At 41.1% G+C, this 16785-nt stretch overlaps 1 long non-coding RNA gene across 4 annotated transcripts in view; it reads left to right on the forward strand.

Moving 5' to 3' along the window:
- The window catches only part of LOC144278198 (uncharacterized), a 132133-nt gene that overhangs the window by 80604 nt on the left and 34744 nt on the right, over positions 1-16785 (forward strand). For 3 of the 4 annotated variants that reach the window (XR_013348539.1, XR_013348540.1, XR_013348542.1), the window contains exon 5: positions 12409-12749. The exons of the other annotated variant lie outside the window; for it this stretch is intronic. This is a non-coding gene — a long non-coding RNA (uncharacterized LOC144278198). Of the gene's footprint in view, positions 1-12408; positions 12750-16785 lie in introns of those variants that run through there. 4 annotated transcript variants of the gene reach the window in all.

Here is a 16785-nt window from a genome sequence, read left to right on the forward strand (position 1 = left end):
CTTCTTATTACACGTGCTGTTTCCTGGGGTTTATAGTCCAGAAACAAATAACTTTAGGCAAGGTCTTCAACTGTGGACAAGGGAAGTGGACATAAAGGTGGAATACCTCTCATCTTAGAGCTTCTCTGTGCTGGCTCTGTGCCTGATACAGGTTGGAGCACTGCTATGCTACTTGATGATCTCCATACAGAATGGAGATCTGCAAGAGCCAAATCTACTGAGCCCAGGGTAGATTTGAACTGCCAGAGTAGAGAAAAGAGGGCAGAGCATGGTGCAGAATTGGGGCATTTATGGCTTATGGGCCAGATTCATAAAGGTATTTAGGCATCTAAAGATGTAGGAAGGAGCCTGTGTAGTGCAATTTACAAAAGCATGTAAGCAGGTTAGGTGCTTAACTCTGTTTGACTTCAATAAATAATTTACCCTTTTTAAATCTGACCCTATAAAGAGGATCAGGCAATGGAGCAATTATGCCAGGAGGTAACCAGCCTTTGAAGTGGCACCAGCCTTTGAAGTGATTTAACAGGAGGCTACATGGGACCCATTCACTTTTGACATACCAGAACCATATTACAACATTTCTGAATGAACGTGCCAATCCCAAACCTCAGATATAATGACCCTTAACACCTTGGGGAGTTTTAACTCCTGGTCCAGATCTAAACTTTGCAGCTTAAACTCATCCCTGCTCAAAACACCGCACCTCAACATTATTCAGAAACAGGTGGAATGCAGCTGTTTGGCTGTTGCACTCTCTTTGAACCTGGAAAGGGAAAGTAAGACAGAGAGGGAGCAAAGGAGAATGTTGGAATGGCCCGCTGAAAAATGGAAATGCTACATTTTTCTCACATGGAATCAAAATGCCCCTAAACATCTCTTGCAATTACCAAATTCTGAACCAAAACAGATTGGGCCAGATATTCAAAATTGCTCAGTGTTAGATTTCCGTTTGCTTGGCACCCAGAATCGGATCCAGGTTCTCAAAAGTGCTCAGCTCCCAGCTGTTCCCATCATGACACTTAAGGACAGAATTTTCAAAACAGTGAGCATTCCATGTGCTGTGGTGTTCTGAAAACAATGGTCATAGAGCATCGCCTGGACCATCCTCCTAACGGAGTGCTACCATGTTTCAAATGCTATTGGAATATTTCACTATAAAGAATGGTTTCAGAGTAGCAGCCATGCCAAAAGTACTCCTGTTCTTTTTACTATAAAGAACAAGTGTTAAGGTGATCTGAAGGGAAATTAATTTTAAATAACTGTAAAGGTTTAAAATATTGCTGACATTTGTATTCCTGCTTAGCCTACAGCCTCTTCTCATCTTGGTTTTGCATGTTACCCCTTCTTTTCTTTCCTTTCCTTTTCTTTTCTTTTCCAAGCAGTGACTGAGAGATACAGATTCCAGGTGCATGAACCATGAGAAATTTCCTGGTTGAGATTCAGAAATTTATAGCCTGCGGCAGAGGGGGAAAAAACATAAGAGAGAGAAATGAAAAAATAAAGTGGTCTCTACCACCTGCCATTTAATGATCACTTCCACAGATAAGGCTGTTTTAAGGTACATTCCAGACATATGGGACCTGCCCAGGCTTAGCTCAAAAGTAGAGGGGGATTTAAAATTAACCAAAAAAAAAAAAAAAAACCAGGAGGGAGGCAGAAAATATCTAACCCTATTGTAAAGCTCTTTCCTCATGGTATTTTCTTACGGTTCCAATTCTAAACACCTTTTAAGCACATAAGCACACGCACACTCACACACACACCCTAATCTAGCTGACAGCTGTCACTGGAGGTTAAATGTACATGATCCAAGGAAAATCAGAAACTAATATTGCACAAAAGAAGCTGTTGGCAAGAGGCACATGGAGTCTGGAGGATGTCACACCCCCGTTAGTGGTAGTTGCAGGTAAATTTAGCCTGTATATCAAAAGCTAAATGAATAACAATTACCACACTCACTCCCTTGGGTTGGGAATGCTCCCTATAGCCGCTTCCCCCCACCCCAGGGAAAAAAAAACTTTAGCGTTATACCTGGTAGAGCAATAATGAAGACATGGGGTCTGATCTTGATCTCACATCAGTTTGACAAGAATGTTACTTTGGATTTGACACCATTGTTAAAGCAAGCAGAGTCACAACCTTCAGAGATACCAGCGTGGCTAGAGTGGAAGGATTGGTACTTTTAAAAGGGGTGCTAGACTTTTTACTATTACGTTTTCCCTATATATTGCTTATTTTCTCATGACTGTGAGCCTCCTTCAAAAGTGGGAAGAGTGATGCTTTTAAAGTTTCAGTGAGATGCTGATGATAGCACAACACATTTTAGTCTCTGGGGCCTGGGATATGTTTCTCTTCTTGACAGATACAGTATAAAGCTGCTAATTCATTTGGAATTGCCCCACTGAAAACTGAAGATAGAACAATGGGCAATTGTTACAACACCTTAGGAAAATGTTGGTGCGATAAAATGGAACCGTGCAGTAAAAATGTATCATAAAGCTCCTAAATTTCAGCCCCACTTGTCATGAAAACTCCAAGCAAATATGGTCTGTGTTGGATTGTAAAAATCAAGTGTTAGGCACCAGCTTCTGATGCAAAAATCAGAACATGTCTCTGCAGGATGGAAATGTTAGTTAGAATCTTAGAGAGCTTCCCCCCCGCCCCCAAAGATAGTTAATTTCAATAATTTACCAGAGATTTTCTGCTTGAATTCCTGCCTCCCAAAACTTTCTAAAATGAGTATTGCTGAGTGCAATAAGTGCAATAATATCTGCTTGTAAGTACTGTGTCTGAATGCTAAACCAAACGGAAGGAAAGAATTTAAACAGTAGCTACAATCCTATGTCTAATACATCCTCTGCAGTTATGATAAATGTGCTCTGCTTAATTAAAAAGCCCCACCCTCTAATTTATTTTAATCAAAAGTTTTTTTTGCTCCTAAGGACCTTATTGAAGTTTGACTGTGTTTAAATCTGTATAACACACCATAATTAAACAAGGGAGACAAGCAATTCAGCATAAATATGAGTAACAGAGAGTGAGGGCTGTCCCTGTGCTCCTTCTGGATGCCTGCACATGTCTTCTAGACAGGCAATGGATCCTTATGGAGCTCAGCAATAGGCAGCAGATACTAACAATATCATTGACAATCACTCAGATTTCTTTACCAGGGTCTGTTGCATTTACACTATAGCAATGGAAGCCATAGAAATCTCTATAAATAAATCAGTTCCTGTCAGAGTTCCCTCCCTCAAATTTTGTAATTACTTTATTCCATTCTTCATGCCCAGCATTGCAACCATCTGGACTTGCTACCTAAAGCCCTTATCCTGCAGTTGGCTTCTGGGCGGAGAGTTGGTCTGAGTCTGGGAAAGCAGAGTGGACTCTTTTTGGAAGTGAATACTACAAGGGTCCCTTAATTGACTGCAAGGCTCGCTGGTGAACAATATGAGGCACTCCCTTTCTTCAGCCCAAGTGCTGAATACACACAGGCCCTGGTTCAGGCCCGGTGTACAATAAAAAGTTAAATTGACCTAGCTATGTCTCTCAGGGCTGTGAAAATATTCACACCTTGTGTGACGTCGCTAGGTCGACCTAACGGTGGAAGAATTCTTCTGTCGACCTAGCTGTTGCCTCTTGAAGAGGTGGATTGATGGAAAATCCCCTTCCATCAATGTAGGAAGCATCTGTGCTACCACGTGACAGCGGAAGAGCTGCACCGTTGTAGCAGCTGTCGTGTAGACATATCCTCAGTAAAGCATATACAGAGTGCCTAGCTTCCAGCACTTACATTTCATCCCTGTGTATGGGCTTAATGATGAGTATGTGCCTAAGTGCTCTGCTGAATCGGGTCCTTGTCTCACAGGGCTCTCAAATAGACTCTGGGCCAGTGAGTGAGGCTGGGAATGAAAGATAGGTCCCTGTGTGGCAATACAGAGCATTTGTGACAATCACCATTGTGTTTGACAGCGGGGATATCTACAGCTTGTGCTAAAGAGCCAGGCTCTCAGGCTGCAAGCTGCTGTTCACTGTGGATCAGGGCATTACACATGTTCTTAGGTAACAGGGCAGGCCTAAGAATGTGGCTGGTTTTCTTAATTTTGTGAGTCTTTAATTCTACCCTCAGACTTGTCAATGCAATTTTCATTGACCTGAATATAAAAATTCCAGGGGTCAGAGAAAGATTTAGATGCCATGCTGTGGTTCTTTATAGAAAATTTAGGCCCAACTATTTCATGATTCAGTCCTTTACAAGTCCTTTTAAAACACCTTACCACAATAAGGAGAAGATACAGGCAGCCACAGCCACTAATGAGATATTACTGCCTCAATATTCAACATGGAAAGTAATGAAATTGCAGAATTTACAAAGCATATAAATCTCTGATGCCATTTAGTGCTCTCCTCCCGGCATTTTACCCTCAATAATAGATGATCTCCCCTTACAAATAACTTGCTTTAAAATTAAACCCTTGTAAGTTTTCTTCTGCCCTCGAGTGAAAGAACTTTATTTCAGCTGTGTCTGTTGAAGCCTGCAGTGAAGGGAACTAAAAAAATCCATCATCCTCTACAGCAGCTTTGAACAATTGTAAATGCTCATTTGGGTGAAACTCACCGCTGTGCAAGGCCAATGCACCAATTAAGTCCAATGTAAGCCCTCGAAATAGGGGCTAAATAGAGCTAAAGTGCTGTATAGGCCTTGGGTTGGACCTCTGCAGGGGTGTGAATTTCAGTCCTTAAAATTCTGTATTCATGTCTTAGTTGACTCCTAAGAAAAATATAACTGAGATTTCAAATTCCCTTCAGGACGGAATTCCTTTCATAGGCAGCGTGGTCTGCTGGGTAGAACACTGGAGTGGAACTCAGGACGTGTGTTTTGTATTTCTGACTCTGCTGTTGGCCTGTCGGGTGACTTAGGGCAAGGCACGGCCTGTCTCTGTGCCTCAGTTTCTCCATTTGTTGGGAGAATGATACTGACCTCTTCAGTAAAGTGCTTTGAGATATACTAATGAATAGTGCTATATAAGAGCTAGGTATTATTATTATTTAATTAATTTATTACAATTAGCCACGTTCATTAAAGTAGGAATGCCTTTGTATGAAGCACCAGGTAATAACCACTTTCAGAGGCTGAGCATCAGACTTCATGATAGTCCAATCCTCTGTGGCAACGCCTGTGTTCCCTAGATAAAAATCCCATGGCTGCACTATTAATTTTGGAACCTCAGCCAGATCACGAGAATCTGGGGAGGATTACTGTTGATTAAAAACATAGGATGGGATTTTCATAAGTGCCTGGTGTTGGCCTAACTGTTTCCATTGGTACTAAACTCCAATTGACTTCAAAGGAAGCAGAGGAAGGTCTGAAGGAGCACGTTTTAAAACCTCACCTTACTTTTAAAATGTTTTTAGAGTCTCTTGAATTGCACTTTGAGTTACAGACTTGGACTCAGCTGAGATTGCCATCTGAAACCATAAACTGGCCCAGGCTCACTTGAAACTTAGCCTCCATTTTAATCAAAATTCAGGCCCAACTTCTCAAACATTTGCAAATAGGTGACCTGTTTCATTGATGTGATCGGGCTGCTTTGGCAATGCAAAGTAGTCTTAAGTAGTTTTAAGTTAATGTGTGTCACCAAGCAGCCAGAGAACATCACTGAATGTGGCCCTAGGACTGAGAGTGTAGAAAAAGTTGCATTTTGCCTAATTTGAGGTTGCATCATAAAAGTTCCACACAGCTCTCATCATGTCTGGGAACTGAAATTCCCTGAGAATGCAGTAAATCTGTGTAGGAAAACAGTGCATTTCTTTTAATTTTTTTTTAATTTAATTTAATTTTATTTTATTTTATTTTGCATATCCCCAATCCAGTCCAAATCATGTGATAATTTTTTTTTCATTTATCTTTGGTGAGTGTTTTCCAATTCCCTTGTGGGGAACCTTCCATTGACAATTCATCCTCCTCTTTTTGTGGTTATATAAATAATTGCAACATAACACCATCATTGGAAGGAGGAGGGGTTCCAACCTGGGAGGAGTTAGTGAAAGCAATTGTGGAACATGGACAGGTCTGTGTGAGATCCCCCTGTTGGGCCATCAGGACCATATTTTTGTCTGTGGTGTTGGTAATATTTGCACTGATAGATCTACTATTTGCGCCCATCCAAGTACATCATGAGGACACGGGCATCTCTCCTAAGTCACGTCTGCTGTCATTTCCCCTTCATCCACAATCACACATTGACGAGCACCTTTCAAAGAAGCAAGAATAACTTTCATGCTGAGACCTCAACAAGCCTCTGCCTGCACAGAACCTTCTGAAATAAAATAATAATAAAAAGCCATTGTCTCATTTTGATGTGGAGATGGATGATCTTTCATTGCATTTGCCTGTAGGGCCCAGCTTCTGTCTCTTTTCAAATAAGGAGAAAGAATTTTCTTTCTCTCTGTCTCTATATATAAAGTGACAATTTGTAATAAACTCCTATATGAACTGCTGAAGGGAACTGCCCTCATACCTATAGGTGATGACTTTTCAGATACCTGTAGCTATAAAATTTTAGCTTTATCCTTCTCCTGGTGCCAGGTTCTGATTTCTGTTCGCTTGGTGAATGTAAAGCAGGAGTAACTAAAGTCAGTGGAGTTGCTTTACATTTACACCAGTGTAATGGAGATCAGAATCTGGCCCTTGATCCCTCTCGAAGTGCAGTAGTGATTTAGCCAATAGGTAGAGATTCTAGGTGTTTGTTATTGTTCATTATTTCTATTAGAGTAGAATCTAGCGGCCCCAGCCAAGATAGGCACCTTGTGGTAGATGCTGTACAAAGACACAACTCCCGCCCTGAAGAGCTTACCATTTATATTGACATGACAGACGAAGGAAGGGAGAAAGGCGTGTTACCATTCTCCATTTTAAAGAAGAGGAACTGAGGCATAGATCTGAAATCAATGTGAGTGTGATTTTCTGAGGCCACCCAGGACATAGCAGAGCTGGAACTCAAACCTGGAGCAGCTGGGTTCAAGTTTAGAGGCATAATCACAAGACAGGCTTTCCTTTTCTAGGTGCTGTGTTTCTTTGTTTCCTTGTCACACTCTCCTTGCACGCTCACTCCACTTACAAATTCTGACCCTGAGTCTCCTGTTAAATTATTGCTATTCCAAAAGCTCACATTCTGACAGATGATAGTTCGGTGCCCATTGGGTCCCTGGGCATAAGGCAGCCATTCCCTCTTATTCCAGAGCCAAGTATGTTTCTGTTTCTCTGTTCAACTCGTCATATGACATCAAAATGCATCTTGATTCTGAATTTCAATGCTTATGTCAATGTTAGTCCCTCCCATCTCCTTGAGTCTTTCAGTGGATGTGGCCAACAACGGAGATGTCTGAATTTAATTACAAATGAATGTGAAATTCAAATAAGGATCCAAGTGAAAAATATATCCATAATTAGGTTAGAAGATCTGAGCTGAGGCAAGTTTCTTCCCCTAAGGGCCAAGGGAAATTTTGATTTACAAACGTGACCTAGCACTTTAGAGCTGACAGTTTTAAACACAATATTTTATTTTAGAAAAATATCCAAATCAATTCAAAATGAGCTGCAGCCCAGATAATGGTTAGGCTATCTCTTTTAGCCATTTCCCTAACTTTAGTTTCCTTATCTCAATGCATTGTACGGCTTTCTGCCTATTTAGTCCATTTCTATTCGACTCATAGAAGTTTCCCGGTAATTACTTAGCCCCTTCTAATTCCCCCAGGTCTCAAAATGCAAAACAAGTCTTTGTGAGACAGAGATTACTTTTTACCATGAGCTTTAACAGGAATAAGAAAAGTATTAAAATGATGTGATATAAGATAGAATTTTAGTGCTAGGCCATTTTGCTCCAGACTTCAGCATGCACTGTGTAAGTAGAGAGCTGGATTCTGCATGCACTTAAACAGGTGGAAATGGAGAATAACTGTACTGAACTCAAGGGCCAGATCCTCAGCTGGTGTATATCAGCACAGCTGCACTGAACTCAACAGTTATGTTAATTTACACCATTTGAGGAGCTAGCCCAGGAAGTTTTACCCATGGATGCTAGGAAGCCTATGTATTTCATCTCCTCATTTGAAACATCTGTTTCTCTCTTTTTCTTTTCTTTTTCCTTCCTTCCTGAGCTGCATTGGGTAACCACCAGTCTCTGCCATTTATTTCAGTCTTGTGCAGTGTCATGTTGATGGATTGGGCTTCTTTCTTTATTGTTCTGCATAAAATTTGTCTAGATTGCCCTCTTTTTCTCTTCCCAAGTGGTGTCCATATTATCACCTGCTGGGGAAATTGTGTTGGTGTCATATTTAAAGTCAATCCTAAATATGCCCATCATCATCCTCTTACCATGTTTGATGCTTTAGGTTGGTCTGCTTATCTTAGACTTTCTGAAGTTGCAAGAAACTCTGTCCAATGGACTCTCAAGATCTTCCACAGGCATTTACTTTGAAATAAGCTGATCTTCTTATCAATTTTCATGGTATATTTCCAAGACTCTACTCCATAATGGAGGACAGACATGATGCTGGTGTTAAAAATGTGTATTTTTGTATCAGGGCCAATCATGCTACTTTTCCAAATATTTTCAAGTTTATGAAAGTTGTTTTTGGCTTTTGATATTTGTTGCTTTACATCTAGCATGGTCTCACCATCATTGCACATCTCATTCCCTAGACAGGTAAAATGAGTGACTACTAGTAGTGTTTCGCTGTCTACTCTGGTGGTTATTTTGGGATAGTGATAGCCATATATTTTGTCTTCCCTTTGATGATGAACAAACCAACTTGTTTTGCTGTGTCTGCCAAAAGCTGGGTCTTTTCTTCCATTAAGTGATGTGTTGAATTAAGCAGGACTATCTCATCAGCAAAAATGAGGTCATCCAAATGTGCTTTATCATTCATCCATGAAATTCTTTAGTTGCCTTCTGTGGTTACTTTCTTTAAGACATAGCCCATGACCAGTGCAAATAAGAGTGGGGACATGATACACTCTTGCCCTTTCCCCAGCTTTCACTGCAAACCATTGGCTGATGTTGTCACCATCATTGACTCCACATTCAGCATTATCATCCGGATGCTTGATTATTCTAATGATTTTGGCTGGTACTCCATAATATTCCAAAGACTGTCTCTATGTAGGCAGTCAGAAACATTCTGGAAATCTATAACATTTAACACATGAGGTGATTGCCACTCCACACTTTGTTCTATAATATGTTTGAGACCAGCAGTATGGTCTGCACAGGAACTCAGTGGTTTGAAATCTGTTTATTCCTGCTTAAGTGGAGCTCTATTTTCATCTGTTTACCCTATGCAAATTTTCCTCTAAGTACTTGTAATCTGAGCAAGGATTTGAAACTAACTGTCCTTCAGTGAGAGGCAAGTGCACAGTTCCATTACCCCAAACCTTTTAGATTCCTCTCCTCTTCATTGTCCTATGGACCAGTCTTCCATGTGAAAAATCTTCTGAAGTTCCATTAAGGTGACATTCACCCCTGTGTAGAGGGCCTGCATGGCCTGCGTACCAGTTAAGACCTATCATGAGGGCATAAATAATGCACAATGGTGGATTTCACAAAATGAATAAAACATCACATAACTGAATGTAGTCACTAACAAATAAACTACGACTACCAATGATAATGATACCTTGCTCTCCTATAGCTCTGCAATTAAACTGATAAATTACTTTCCATGCATTATGTCATTCTATCATGCTAAGTCTAATATCTGAACAACCTGGAAAGGCTGGAGTAGATTTGCATTTCCTATCATTTATATTACATGAGGTGCCTACAAGCACCAGTCAAGATCAGGGCCCCATTGTGCTGAGCCTTGTATCTATACTTCTCTCTCCTGAAGAGCTTTACAGTGTATTAGACGAAGAGCAGGAGGGTCAACAGAGCCACAGAGAGGTGAAGTGACTTGTCAAAGGTCACATAACAAATCAGTGGTTGAGTTGTGACTAAAACCCAGGTCATCTGACTCCCAGTCCCTTGGCCTATCCACTAGACCAATGTTTCTCAACCTTCTTGATACCAGGGACCAGCTTGCTGCCTTCCTAAACTGTTTCAGGGAGAGCTCAGGGACTGGTGCCAGTCCATGGACCCATCATTGAGAAACATTGCACAAGACTGTGCTATTTTGCATTGCTGTGATGATCACTTGTATGTCCCTATAGGTGTGCATGAGCCTTTATAATCAGTCAGAAGTGGCAGACAGAAAGCAGGGTCTCTGCCTGGAGTGGGGATACTAAAGGATACAAATGTGAACAAAGGCATGTGGAGAAGGGGGTTTGCGAGTATTTTTAACGGGATGAGAGGGACGGTAGATCAACAGAGAGGCTGTCAGGAATGGGAGGTGGAAGATGAACAAAGGAGAAAAGTCACAAGGGAGCTGTCAGGGCAGGAGAGAGAGTCATGGACAGATCAGAGAGGAGTGTTGGTGGAGATGAGGACTGAGGTGTAAGTGCGATTCGGAAATGTGGAGTGCCTGCAAAGTAAAAGCAAAAGCTTGACTTTTCTATGGAAGGAAGGGAACCCAACACCAAGGATTCAGGGAATAGAGGAGACATGGCAACCTGAAAGAAAGAGCTATGGATCTCCACATTAGTCAAGTGCTCAAAATTATGGGAGGTTGCGGGGAGGACATAACCTAGGAAGTTTAAAGCTAAGCTGTAGAAGAGAGTACAGTTGTCTCCTGATCCTACCCTAAGGACTGATCTCTCTAGAAAAGGGTTTTCATGTATGATCAGAAGGTGCGGGGCGCTGTCTTTCGTGTAATGAAAAATAAGGCTCCTGTCCAATGCCTTTTCTGCTTTTGGCTTGCAGGAGCCTTCATTTGTCACTGAAGAAAGGAAGTTCAATATTTTATGAAAAGCATTTTAATGTGAGGAAAGCTTTTGGTGAATGCCAGTATAATTTAACCATGATTTAATGTCCTTTTTCATTGACTTGTTAAATTACGCCTCTCCATCATCTGCCCTATGGATCTCCCTGCTTTTCATCTCACAAGTCCCATCACTTATTAATTCTCACATAATACGTGTTAGAGGCACAAAAGCATAAAGCATCCTGTTCAGAAATGATTTACTAGCCTCTTGGTTTTGAAGCAACATAAGAATGAGCAGACACTTTATGAGCTTCCACTGTGTGTGTTTTCTTTGTAAAGAAATATAAAGCAATGAGTCTGAACGTATGGCTTTTTCAGGCAGCGTGCTGTCAGAACAATGGCATGCTGTAGCAATGCTCTGGTCTTGCTGCTCTACAGATGCCATATGATGATGGCTACAGAAGCACAGTAAGGCAGAGCTAGCACTGAAATTGTGAGCAAGAATGGCCTCGTGCTCTTTATGATAATAGATATCACATCCATGGGAATGCGGGTGGGGTTTGCTTAGAGAGGAAGGACTACAGAAAAGCAAGGACAAAGACCATGTTTGTTGGTTTTTTTTACCAACGGGCCCAATCAGGAGTTTTACTGGATTGTTAGTCTCTCTATAGACTGGCCACGAGAAACTTTAGATTCCCATGGTGTTAGCACACGCCAGGCATCGGAGGCCTTCATGTGGGAACAAGGAAACTATTATTCATTCCACTCTGGAACGAATGAGCATCTGGTGGCACATTCTAAATTTCTGTGAAGGCAAAAGGGGAAAACAAAATCCCAGCTCCAGTTCATCTCGTCAGCTCAGCATGTGAAGATTGGAAGGAGATCTGAAGAGAGATCTGTGGAACTGAGCCATTTTATGCTTACTCTCTCTATCCATCTCTCTACTTCTCCCAGCATTCTTCCCTACCAACCCCAGATTTTCAATGAAATATGCAAAGATGAGTTCACCCTGCTATTGGAGAGATTCTGTACCAGATTCCTCAGGGACATTGTGTTTTTGAAATTCACTCACTGGAGAACTTCAGAGGAAAGCCATGCTGCAGTTAGCTGGCATGCATAAGCTCCTTGAGTAATGGCTAATATATTATTACACCCAGATTTGTGTGTGGGTTAATTACACATGTAGTAATATAGTTAATATACTATAAATCCACCCTTCTTGACTTACATTGACTTACACTCACTGTTTAGGATTATCTTGGGGCCCATCAGTTATGAGAGGCTAGGGGAAGAGGTTGTCTGTAGTAACAAAGGATTACAACTGTTTGGTAGAGAAGGAGCGGCATTACCTGTACCTTAAAATTATTGCTTTATTTAAGAATGAGAGATGGGCAAACCAGTTTGGAGAAAATAAGAACCCTCTAAGCTTCTGTTTGCCCATTTTTAGAACTGAATTTGAGCCAGAGTTTTTTTGTTTGTTTGTTTGTTTTTTACTCCCGTCCCTCTTCCTTCTGCAAGTTAAAATGTTCATTTCTTGTTTTACTTTTTCAGCACTTCTGGCTTCCCGCAGAGCCTGGATGGGGAAACACAGATATACTACCAAAATGCATTCTAGCTTTATCATTACCTTTGGCAGAAGTGAAAATGCCAGAAATCTGATGGAAAGTCTTTCATCATGAGCTTTTTGGTGGCTTTTTAAAGCTTACTAAATTTTGAATAGTTCAGATAAGCATCCTAACTTTTGGGTGCTTGATGGAACTAAACCAAAATGGATATTTTCTGGTTTTTCCTTATCATTGTCTGCTTTTTCTGTCTTTCTGTTCTATCTGTAACTATTACAAGGTATCTATCCCCATAATATCTAGGTGCTATGCTAATAAACCTGATGGAAAAAGGAGAGTGAAAATTCATAAAATTTTCACACTTTTTTCCTGACTTTTTAAACTCAAAATTTGAAATTTCAAAGTTAAATAAAATATAACCATTTCTCTCACTGGTCAAAAATGGTGAACATTTTGTATAAATAATTCCTTTTAATTTCAATTTTTTTTAAAAAAATGATAGTACCACTGTTACTATCATAATTGGTAAAGCTGTACTCAGTCTGAAGGTTTGTTACTACTGTACAGCTACAGTCAGCTATTCACCGAAGTTCTGAGCGTGAAAACGCTTTCCCTCAAAATCTTCTTCAAGTTTACTGCAGTTCATGGAGTAGTGTCCGTGTTCTGCCCTAACACATCAGTGAAATGCTTTGCAGCAAGATAGCTGTAATCTGAATGCACAAATTCACCAATGGTGCAGCTCCATTGTATTACACCAACCTGGAAATAGAAAAGGAGTACTTGTGGCACCTTAGAGACTAACCAATTTATTTGAGCATGAGCTTTCGTGAGCTACAGCTCACTTCATCGGATGCATATCGTGGAAACTGCAGCAGACTTTATATACACACAGAGAATATGAAACAATACCTCCTCCCACCCCACTGTCCTGCTGGTAATAGCTTATCTAAAGTGATCATCAAGTTGGGCCATTTCCAGCACAAATCCAGGTTTTCTCACCCTCCACCCCCCCGCGCACACAAATTCACTCTCCTGCTGGATAGCCATGTCCATATACCACATTCCCATATAGGTCATGGCTATCCAGCAGGAGAGTGAATTTGTGTGCGCGGGGGGGTGGAGGGTGAGAAAACCTGGATTTGTGCTGGAAATGGCCCAACTTGATGATCACTTTAGATAAGCTATTACCAGCAGGACAGTGGGGTGGGAGGAGGTATTGTTTCATATTCTCTGTGTGTATATAAAGTCTGCTGCAGTTTCCACGATATGCATCCGATGAAGTGAGCTGTAGCTCACGAAAGCTCATGCTCAAATAAATTGGTTAGTCTCTAAGGTGCCACAAGTACTCCTTTTCTTTTTGCGAATACAGACTAACACGGCTGTTACTCTGCAACCTGGAAATGTGGCCTCCAAGCTGGAGTATAATACACATTCTCCAAATTCAGAAGCCAAGAGAGCTGTGGAAATGAAAAGTAACTCTCTCTATGTCACCTCTGGGATGGGATCACATTCCCGTGTTTGTTTATAAGCAGCCAGTTAGTGCTGGTGAAAAGAGCCTGGGCCAATACAGCCCTGGAGATGGAGATCCTCTCTTTATCCAGTGGGAAGGTGCTATATGGACATGACCCATCACACAGCCCCACTAATGTGTTCCAACCACAATCTGCACAAAGTACTACCATCTCCATGGCCTGCATAATGAGACTACCATTCACAAGGCCAGTTTGTACTATGTATACACCTGTCCCCTACGAACTGAACTGGAACCCAGGGAGTTGTTTCTCATGGGCCACCCAACAGCCAGCAGATGGTAACGCTGCCAATCTGTAGCACTTTTGGAGGATCACCCTATGGCGGGAGGCACTGCAGCACATTACCATTCTTAATGCTGCTTGATTTGTATGTCTACAGAGGAAGCCACTGGGCCATGCAGACAGAAAAAGAGATGGGGAAGGGAGGAAAAGACACAGACACTGAGTAGGAAGCACCACAACAATGGGGCCCTGGCTCAGTCCCTCCTTAGTCTTTACTGAGATAATACTCTCATTCAAGGTAATGCTTGAGTAAGGATCAGGCAAACTCTGAGTGGGAGCTGAAAAGAGACATGAAAATATATTTATTTTTCATAGCAGAGAAGTGGAGAGCAAAAGGGTCTGTAAAGAATCACATGGAAAAACGCCGCAACTAGAAGTAATGGCGAGTCTCATGTTTTATTGTCCTCAGATTTTCATGGGCATTTGCAAACACTCCCCATTCTCCTCCCCTGCTGACTTTCTTTACATACACCCAGAAGCTAGGAGGAGATGAGAGTGAGCAAACTTTTGTTCATGTACCTACCTGGTCCTTATTCACACTAATGGCTCCATTGAAGTCAATGGAACCACTCATGGAAATAAGAATTACTCATGGCAGAAGCATTGCGCCCCAGCTTGCTATGCTGTCAGAGGTCTGGCTTACCTCATCACAGGTCCAGCTTTTATCCAGACCTAAAAGGTGCTGCAGCATTAGTCTGAGCCTTCCAAAGGGACCCAGAGTAATTACAAGGCAAAAGGGAAGAGGCCACATTAGCAACACCTGTGTATTGTTTTATTTATTTATTTATTTTATTTTTAACAGCAAAGTCAGAGACAATCAAGCATGGGGAGGTAAGGTTTGCAAGAGGATGGAATTTTCCCGTGGTTGTTCGGGCTTGTCTCTGCCACAGGAATGCTCACAAGAAGCAACACGCTTCCTTAGCTATTGTCTGGCTCCATTCAGCCTCCAGGCGGAGGTAGCAGCAGCTGCTGCTGCTCTGAAATTTTAATGTGACATTTTTTCTCATTATTATTATTTCTCCCTGGCCCGCCGTTTCTTTTGCAAGATTTTTCATTTTGTTTCTGTCCCCCATCACTTTCCTATAACCATCTGCCTACACAGCACATGGCTAGACTGATGTCTTCCAAAAAAACATTGCTAATAGTGAAAACAACTGTATCAAGGGAAAACAATTCTGTTTGTGCCTTTTCTTTGCTTCTTTATTATGGAAAAAAAGAAGGCCTGAAAGACTTATTTTCCAGGAAAAATGTTTCTCTCTCTCTGTCTCTTTTTTTAAATGACAAATATTAAGCTCGACTCTCCTCTCATTTACATCAAGGTAACTCAGGAAAAATGTATCTGATACTAATTTGTTTAAAGAAAAGGAGTACTTGTGGCACCTTAGAGACTAACCAATTTATTTGAGCATAAGCTTGAAGTGAGCTTCCAATGAAGTGAGCTGTAGCTCACGAAAGCTCATGCTCAAATAAATTGGTTAGTCTGTAAGGTACCACAAGTACTCCTTTTCTTGTTGCGAATACAGACTAACACGGCTGTTACTCTGTAATTTGTTTAAATTAAGATTAGTAGGAGAATCAAATCCAGCAAAACCTGACTTCCATTTTTTGCTGGAGGACTAAAGAACCAGAAAGAGTATGACACCAGAAGACACTTAAACTTGAGCAACTGAAAACAGGGAGGAATTTTTATTTAGATGGTTTAAAACGCTACTTTTTCATTTGTTTAACACCCTTTAACTCCAAAGCCTAACACATGTGGAATAAAGGCTCTCTTTGTGCAAGTATCTACAGCTGGGCGATGATAGGTCTTCCATTCCAGCCATCCAAGGAGTTCTGCCACAAAAGCAAGGACAACAAACAAGACTTGATAGGCTTTACAAGCAAGCAGAAAAAAAATCCAAAGTTACCCTAAGTTAACAAACAAAGGCCTGAATCCTTCAAATTGTTAAAATCAATGGGAGACTCAGTACCTTATAGGAGATACCAGAATTCTGTAGGGCTGCGTCTGAAGAATTTAAGTCATGCTGAATTGTTTTAAAAAGTCCAAGATCAGAATGATCAAATGCTATTTAACAGAGTTGTGCTTTATTAGTGGGAGGCGAAGCCACAGAAATCCTCACCCAGACCTCCCAACACACAAAATAATCCCAATCTCTTTTCTGCGGCATCTAGGGGTAGACAGCTGTATCCCTCTCAAATATGTATTTTTCTGTGTTTGGTTTGATCATTTTGCTGAACAGCTGCACTGTTTACCTTTGTATCCAGCCTCTGGAGCTTTGTTCAGCTTCCTCTCTCTAGGAATTTCAAACAGATCACTAGATCAGAGTCACTCTTTTAAAATTGATGGTTTCTGCACTGCTCATCAGTGTTCCCTCAGATTTACATGCCTTGTTTCAAGTGGTTCTCTCCTTTGAAATACACCGATTCAAGTCAAAAACTGTCAGCAAGAAAACTTCTCGACTGAGTATGAACATGTGGCATTATGGTATTAAGAAGCTTTCTTCTCTCATGAGACCATCATAAACATGCTGCCCTCTGTGTTTGGGAGGAGT

This window comes from Eretmochelys imbricata, chromosome 21 (genome assembly GCF_965152235.1).
Source record: "Eretmochelys imbricata isolate rEreImb1 chromosome 21, rEreImb1.hap1, whole genome shotgun sequence".
NCBI lineage: Eukaryota > Metazoa > Chordata > Testudines > Cheloniidae > Eretmochelys > Eretmochelys imbricata.